We start from the raw sequence: 9,229 nt of genomic DNA, 5'->3' as shown, positions 1-9,229 counted from the left end.
CCTCGTTACCTTTGATGTTGGAGAAAGCATCACCCCATTCAGCTGATTTAGCATTGAAGTCACCAGCTACGATGACTTCGCCGTCGAACTTAGTGATCGCATCTTCTACATTTGCCAGTTTCTGTCAAAACACACTAATCCCTTCGTTAGGTGAGAGATAGACGCTCATGAAGTAGGTTGTGGGCGTTTAAACCCAGACAAAACCTGCTCTCCCTGATGATTGGCGGTAACATTCTTTGTGTTCACAATCCAAATTGCTGCCGTGCTAGTTTTGTCTGCGAACCATGCTCTATCTTGAAGGTTTAGATATTGTTCGCAGATGATCAAGGCCAGAGGCTGCCCTAGCAACATTTATGCGGTAATTCGGAATTACTTTGAGGACAGATCGGTCGCGCTGTCATGGGGATTTGGTAGCGAATCGAAAACGCCGACGCGAGGGTGCCCTCAAGGATCAGTGCTAGGACCATTATTTTGGAACATCATGTTCGACGATCTCCTCAAGAGACTCGAACTGACAGAACACGGAAAGAAATTTGTTGCGTTTGCTGACGATTTGCTCGTCTTAGTAGAAGGCTCTTCAAGAAAAGAAATAGAGCATAATAGTCAAGTAGTAGTAGATAAGATACTGGAATGGTGCTGTTCCGCAAAGCTCGAGCTGTCGAAGTCGAAGACTGAAGCCATCTTCCTCAAGAACAAATTTGTACATCGCGGTCCACATAAGGACAAAAAGAGCCCGTACCCCTATGAAGCAAAAGGACAACAGAGAAAGCCCAAATACGATAACAAACCGCCAAAAATAATGATAGGAGACTCCAAAGTCAAATTTAAATCAAGCGTTAGATACTTAGGGGTACACTTCGACGAGGACCTCAGGACAGTTTCGCTTGACGGGATTTGCGTAGTCGCGGGTGCAGTACCCATCCAGCTCGTAATAGACGAACGGTGCGCGCGATACAACCTCCGTATCGGCAAACAGGCTACCCTTGGAAACGTCACCGTGCAGCCAGATGCGGAGGATCGCCTTGTCACCCTTAGAATTGAAACCATAGGTCGGTGGCAAAAACAATGGGATACATCAGAGAACGGCCGCGAAACTAAAGTCTTCTTTCCAGACGTAGCAGAGCGTCTAACAAACAAATGGATCAGCCCTAACTTCTGGCTGACCCAAGTCCTACCCGGCCACGGTTGCTTTAGAGAATACCAATACAAGTACGAACATACGGATAATAGATTCTGCGACGAGTGTAGGGAGAATGGGTCAGAAGAAAGGGTCGACAACGTGAAGCACTTAATGCTTGAATGCCATGAGTACGAGCCTCAACGTGAGGTGCTCAAGGACATATGGGGTGAGAACGCGGAGTGAGCGAGCGTTGCGCGTGCGATTGCCACATCCCAAAGTAACTTCAAGCTTTTAAAAAGTTTCAGTAAAGTAGTAATGTGCTGCAAACTCCAAACCCAACTAGCTAACGAAAACGCGACTAGGGACGAGACTCCACAGACATCCACCTAGGTAGAGTCGGAGCGCCTAGGCACAAGCGATATGCTCCACACAATTGTGAGGACCGTATAAAGCTTTGGATGACTGCCGTAGAATAAGTTAGGGAAAATGACCACAAATAACACAAGTGCCCGGGCAGCCTACACACGCAAACACTTACACGTAAAATCATACTTTACACACAACACATCACACAAACAACATGGTCTTCAATCGACTCCGCCTCCCCGTGGTCCCCGCTGGATACTGCTCATATTCTGTAGGTACATCTCGATGCGCCTACAGGGAATGAGTTGCTAGAGGAATCGATGAGAGTTACACACACTTACAAATATACGCAACTCTTGCAGCTGTTCAATGAATGTGTATAAACACAAGAGAGCGGCGGTTTTTCCTTGTCCGCGAACTGGGCTGTGTTTTCGCTATAGTGGGGGTAGAACAAATATACGTGCGTGTATAGCTCTTTTGAGCCGAGGAAACGGCCTCTTCGGAGGTGGGCGAAAGCCTCGCCATATATTCTTCTGTTCGCAGATGATCTGAGCAAGGCCTCGTGATGCTGTCAAATTATTTGGAATCGCAAAAAAGCTTAAAGATTCGGGGACTAGATTAGACAGACATGCGAACGAGACTCTTGTAGGGGGGATAAGTATCATGGCTCAAGCAGGTCTTACGGCTGTACCTCCCCACATGGGCCCCGCTGGTAACTGGTCGGGTTGTCATTATATTACCGATCAGGCTAACGCAATCGTTGAATGGGTTGATACAGTTAACTGAGTATGAGGACAGATTGACATTAAATTCAACTCAATTCACATCTGTCCTATGATAGCGTAAATGCTTGAGGACAGGGTTTTTCCTTGCCCGCAAACTTGGCTGTGTATTTCTTAAGTAAGGGTAGGACAGATATACGTGCGTGTATAGCTCTTTTGAGCCCAGGAAACGGCCTCTTCGGAGGTAGTTGAAAGCCTCACCATATATTCTTCTTCGCCGATGAGGACCGAGCAAGGCCTCGTGACGCTGTCAAATTATTTGGCAACGCAGGAAAGCTCAAAGATTCGGGGACTGCATTGGACAGATATACGAACGAGACTCTAGTAGGGGGGATAAGTATTATGGCTCAAACAGGTCTTGCGGCTGAACTTTCCTGCATGGGCCCCACTGGTAGCTGGTCGGGTTGTTATTATATTACCGATCAGGCTAACGCAGTCGTTGAATGGGTTTGATACAGTTGACTGAGTACGAGGACAGATTGACATTAAATTCAACTCAAAGAGAAGGAAATTTCCTAAAAAAAGTTCCGACTCCCGGAATCGTAGGACTAATATTTATAATTTTCCCGGAGAGTTGAAAAAACACCTGAAAACGGATACTCCAGTTTACGTAAGCTACGCCACCTTCGGACCTTTAATGAAGAAATAATATTATTTAAACTTATTAAATATGAAAATTAAAAATTGAAAAAATTCAGGCGCCTACAGGACAGATCAATGAATAATAATCCGTAATCGAAAAATTTTTATCGTGATTTTGCAATAAATTATCCATTAATTAATTAACATTTTTTTGTAACACGAACATTAACATTGCAAGTGCGATAATTGTTAAACTATTAATATGAGAATTTTTGGAGTTTACTCCTTAAGAATCGATTTTCATATCAGGCGCCCGGTATGAGAAAAATATGGAGAGTAAAACCTACTCATCAAATGGGATAGTAACGTTTTTGGTGCGCATCATTTCTCGCGCTCCTTTCACTTTTCAGTTGTGTGTTTGTATGTGTGTATATACTTGTGTTCAGCCAGCATACACATTATACTGCGTGATAGCTTATAGTCTAGTCAACCAGTGCCTTTTTGGTCAACTTTTTTCTGTGGTCTTCGGAAATTATAATTGAGGTGTCATTCGATTCGAAATGGGATCTAAATGATTTTTGAAAAAAATGAAGTTCTGCTTGCAAAAATTGCAAAGGTTATCAAGAATCAACTGAAAAAAAAGGGGTTTAGTTTTTTACAAATATCTTAAAAACTAATAAAGATTTAAAAAATTTTTTTAAAATTCAAAAAGAGGAGGAAATTTCTTAGAAAAAAGTCTGAACTCCCGGAACTGTAGGACCAATATTAACCCTTCGTTGGTCACGCTTTTTTTAGTTTCTCGCTCGCACTATAGCGAGTCTCTATAGGTTGAGTAGTAGTTAGGCGGTGATTTTCTCATAGCGCGACCAACGAAGGGTTAATAATTTTACCAGAGGGATGAAAATACGGCCGGAAATGGGTGCTCTGGCTTGCGTAAGCCATGTCTACTTTGAACACTTGATTAATAAAAATCATTTTAACATATTAAATATAAAATTTAAGAAACGAAAAAAATCATGGACTTACTGGATAAATAAATGAACAGTAATCAGCCTGAAAAAATTTGTAACGAGGTGGTTAGCCCTGTCCAATTGGTCACCCCTTTCCTCTTTGAAAAGGGCGCCACTGGGATTTTATACTCGGTGTCCCAGAAACCGGGGAGCATGAGAAGGAAAGATCGGGTCGTGAGAAGTTGAGAAAGGCTGAAAAATTAATACTGAGAAACAATTATTAACAATTTAATTATTTATTCAATGTAAACAATTTTATTTTAACAAAATTCCTCAATAATATTACCCTTAAAATTAAACTATCAATTACTTAATTGTGAGGACCTCTCACCTACGCAGGCACTTGCCAAAACTTACAACTAAATATCCTTAAATTCTTTCAACTATAGATCATTACGCATCTATCTTCTTAATTTCTTAACTCTACATAGACCATTACGCATCTATCCTTAATTTCCTAATTCAATCATAGACCGTTACGCATCTATCCTTAATTTCCTAATTCAATCATAGACCATTACGCATCTAGACTCCTAATTTCTAAATTTAATCATAGACCATTACGCATCTAGATTCTTAATTCCTTAACCCTCGTCCAACTGACGAAATAACAAACAACATATTTAACCAAATAAAACTTCTCAATATTTCGTATTTTCCAAAATTCCAAAATTACGCCTAACAATTTCTTAACACAAAATTCTGACCTTCGATTTTAATTCATTAAATTCATTAATATATCTTCTTAACTAAATTCATTTCCAACTCACTAAATTTTCTACTAAAGTTATCAATCAATTTATTCTAATAAACCCACTGATTTATTTCATTTCTTGATCTCCACTAAATAATCTTTAACAAAGCTCACTACATAATTTTCTTAACAAGTTCGGTAATTAATTTTCTAAATTCACTAAATTTCTCAATAAATACATTCGCTAAATTAACTAAATTAATTAAATTTAGCCCACCGGCCTAAATCTAATTTAACAAAATTACTTAAATTCAACTCTGAAATTCTAAAACGTCTCAACAAAATTACCACCGTGGAGCATTATAGAATGACCTTCACTAACTTAATTTCAATTCTTAATTGTCCTTAAATAAATTCTAGGCGATATTTCTTAATTAATTTCTGTCTCGAAAATTCTTAACTAAAATTAATTTATCATAGCCAACAGGCCTATAATAAATTACTTATAAATTCTTTACCAATAAATTAACAACTTATCCATTAAATATAAAAGTCCAGCGACAAAACTAACTACTTGACCTTGACGATAGAAACTAAAGTACGAATTTGCTAATACAAAGATGACCGCTCAAGAAATTAAATTTAATTATTTTGGCCTCTTAATTAAATTATTAATTAATTTGGGCTAAAATAACTCAGAATACCTGACAACTGAAACCGGTACTCCAGCGATGAAATCTTTTCCCAGTAGAAAGAAAATGACGGGATCAGCTCCACTGTGCCTGCTGACTTCCAAAGCTCCAGAAACTCGTGTCTCCAAATTACACCCAGCTCCCAATCTTATCCTCGATTAATTTATCCTAGAAATTCCAGTAAATAAATATTTCGAATAAGACGAAGATCGTCAGCCAAATGGCCTAACGACAAGTAATTTTTAACAAAATACCAGACAATAAAAATTAATCACTTCGTTCCATTCGTGAAGCCTTAAGAAATCAACTACTTACTTGTCTCAGAAAAATATCCCACGCTGGAACACAGTTACCCAACGTACTCGCAAAATTTTACCGGAAGAAAGAGAGTCTTGACACAACACCCGGCGTTTTTATAACCTCTCCTCGTGCTCTCCAACTTTCCTATCTTCGCTCCCGCGCTTCATTTTCCGGGGACTGTAGTGGGGACTTTCGATTAGCACGCCCGGTGACAAGTCGAAACTACTTGTCAAAAATCGAAAGGTAAGGGAAAGCCCTGACCTACCGTGCGTTAATTAAGTGGTCGATAATGACCCCGGAAAGTTCGATTTTCCCTGTTACAAATTTTTATCACAATTTTTCAATTAGTTATGCAATTGTTAATTAATAATTTTTTTTCTGCTTGAACATGTACATTGCAAGTGTGATAATTGTTAATCTATAACTATTTGAGATTTTTTCCTCTCTTGGAAGGCTTCAGAATAGATCCCCGTTCGAAAAACTAAAAATTTTTTATTTTCAATTTTTTATTAATAATTTTTGTTGTTGCAAAATTAAAAACTTAAATTAATCATCAAAGAAATTTATTTTTTCAAAATATTATTAATGATCCGTTTTTATGTTGTCAGAAGCTGCACTTTTTTAAATTTTTACCTTTTATTGTTTAAAAAATTGTTATAAGCAAATGCGTTGTTCATAAGATGATTAAAAATTTTTTCAGAAATTTCAATCTTCGATACAAATAATGATTTTTAAAAGAAAAATTGTTCCTTAAACAATTTTTTGGAGTTTATTGGAGTTAGCACATAATTTTTTTATTTATATCTATCGATATTATTTTGCGATTTAAAAATATTAACAAGTTAATAGAGTTAGCTATTTTGACGAATTAATTGCATAATTAATGAAAATAAATGTATCATGTATGCTTCGAGTAGTAAAATAGTTAATTCCATTTACCATCATTACCTAATCTATATATTTGATATAATCGTTCGTAAGGAGTAAACTCTAGTCGTGCGTCGGAGCTGACACACACAATATTTTTTTTCCGTTCGTGGAGCTATTTTTTAAAGGTATTAGAATAGATTCCCGTTGGAAAAATTAAAAAATTGTTTATTTTCATTTTTTTACTAACAATTTACTAAGGTGAAAAATTATAAAGCTTCATTAAACATTGAAAAAAAATTTTTTTTTATACACGGAAAAAAAAACTCGAAAAATTACAGTATATAATGAAACGTGGCACTTCGTGATAACAATTGGAAAAATTACAGTTTCAGATTGTAATTATTACAGATTTTATAAAAATTACATTGTAGAATGTAATATTTACATTGAAAGCTTTGAATATTGAATTAAAAAATTGAATTTAGAAAAATGTTATTTCAAACTGTAATTTTTATTGTTTTGATTACGAGACGGATTCTACATTTTATACTGTAATTTTTCGAGTTTTCTTTTTTCCAAGTAATATTATTATTGATCCATTTTCTTATGATCAGAAGCTACTTAAAAATGATTTTTAATAATTTTTACCTCTTATTGTTTAAAAAACTTTTATAAACAAATGCGTTGTTTATGAGATAATTCTAAATTTTTTTTTGATAATGTAATCTTTGATGATAATTATGATTTAAAAAAAAAAACAGTTTCGTAAAAAAAATTTTTTATTGCTTTAAACGCATTTGTTGATTAATAATTAATTGCAAAGGTTATTAAGAATTAACTGAAAAAGCGGGTTTAGTTTTCTACAAATATCTTAAAAACTAATAAAGATTTTAAAAATTTTTTAAAAAATTTAAAAAGAGGAGGAAATTTCCTAGAAAAAAGTCTGGAATCTCGGAACTGTAGGACTAATATTAATAATTTTCCCAGAGGGGTGAAAATACGGCCAAAAATGGGTGCTCTGGCGTGCGTAAGCCATGCCTACTTTGAATACTTGATTAATAAAAATTATTTTAACATATTGAATATAAAATTTAAGAAATAAAAAAAAAACAGGAACTTACTGGATAAATAAATGAACAATAATCCGCCTAAAAAAATTTTTATCACAATTTTTCAATAAGTTATGCAATTATTAATTAATAATTTTTCTTCTGCTTGAACATGTACATTGCAAGTGTGATAATTGTTAAACTATAACTATTTGAGATTTTTTTCCTCTCTTGGAGCAATTCTAGGAAGGCTTCAGAATAGATCCTCGTTCAGAAAATTGAAAAATTTTCTATATATTTAATTTTCTATATATTCGATATAATAGTTCGTAAGGAGTAAACTCCAGTCGTGCGTCGGAACTGACACACACGATTTTTTTTTTCATACAGTTGACTGAGTACGAGGACAGATCGACATTAGATTCCATTCACATCTGTCCAATGATAGCGTAAAAGCTTAAGGGCAGGGTTTTTCTTTGCCCGCAAACGTGGCTGTGTTTTTGTTGCGTGAGAGAAGGACGAATATACGTGCAAGTATAGCTCTTTTGAGCCCAGGTATCGGCTTCTTCGGAGGTAGCAAACGTCGATCTTTTCTTCAAAGACTCGTTGGTGAAGTAAGTTCTGCGCCAATGCACATCTATTCAGGTTTCCTTGTAATATGCGCATCATTTCTGATCTTTCCTTCCCTTCCCTGCCCTTCCCTTCGTAGCTTCGGCAAGTGCGGTGCGGAATGCCTTACAAGCCCTGGAGCCGGAAATATGACATAAGCCATCTTGAGCTTCTTTGTCCGGTGTACAAAGGAAGCATTTTGGCTTCTCCGTGCAGTCTGCAGATTTGTGGTTTTCTTTGCCATATTTATAACAACACTTGCTTCTGTCCAATCCCGTACAATTTCTTGTTTGGTGCCTAAAATCAAGGCATTTAAAGCATCGGGTTACTTTCGCAACTGGGCGTATGCGACAGTTAACCCATCCGATCATTATACGGGAAAAGAAGGAAAAGGAGTTTAGGGTTTAGTGGGTAGGGGCGTTAGTGTCGAGTTTTAGTATGACGCTGCGTCGAGTCGCCACATATCCAGGCCAAACAGCTATGCCTAGAATCCGTAAAAAGGATTCCCTCCCCTAAAAAAAAAAAAAAAAAAAAAAAAAAACCACACACACACACACACACACACATATACAGACACACGGACATCATCGCGGACATCAATGCCCAAACACAGCGGCTGTTAAAAATGAAACTCAAAATTTCAATTTTAAAAGGTTCTCCACGGAAGTTACATTTTGGCACACCCTAATTATATAAAGTTATAAATTGTTATTTTTTTTTTCATTTTTAAATCATTAAACGACGGTAGAAATAGAAAAATCGTAAAATTGACTTAAGAAGGGTTCACATTTTTTCTCTCTCTCGCCCTCTATTGGACAAACGAAAGTATCTCTGTCATACTTGTACAACAAATGGAATCTTAAAACGCATTTTATGCATAAATAAATGAAAATTTTCCAAAAAAGCCTTTCGCTCTTCGATAGATAATTTAATTATCTATCGAAGAGCGAAGCGTTTTTTTTTCGAAATTTTATCACATACATGAGAAAAACACGTTTGAAAATCAACTATAAACCGCTCTTAAGCTTCAACTATGACCTTAAATAACTCAGAAACCGTTAGAGTTAGCAAAAAATCATAAGCGACCTTTTTTGTAGAGCGTTAAGATTGATATAAGAATTGTTATTGGTCGACATGATCTGTTTTGTTTTTTTT

This window comes from Cotesia glomerata, linkage group LG3, assembly GCF_020080835.1.
Source record: "Cotesia glomerata isolate CgM1 linkage group LG3, MPM_Cglom_v2.3, whole genome shotgun sequence".
Lineage (NCBI taxonomy): Eukaryota > Metazoa > Arthropoda > Insecta > Hymenoptera > Braconidae > Cotesia > Cotesia glomerata.
This window is presented reverse-complemented; position numbering follows the sequence as displayed.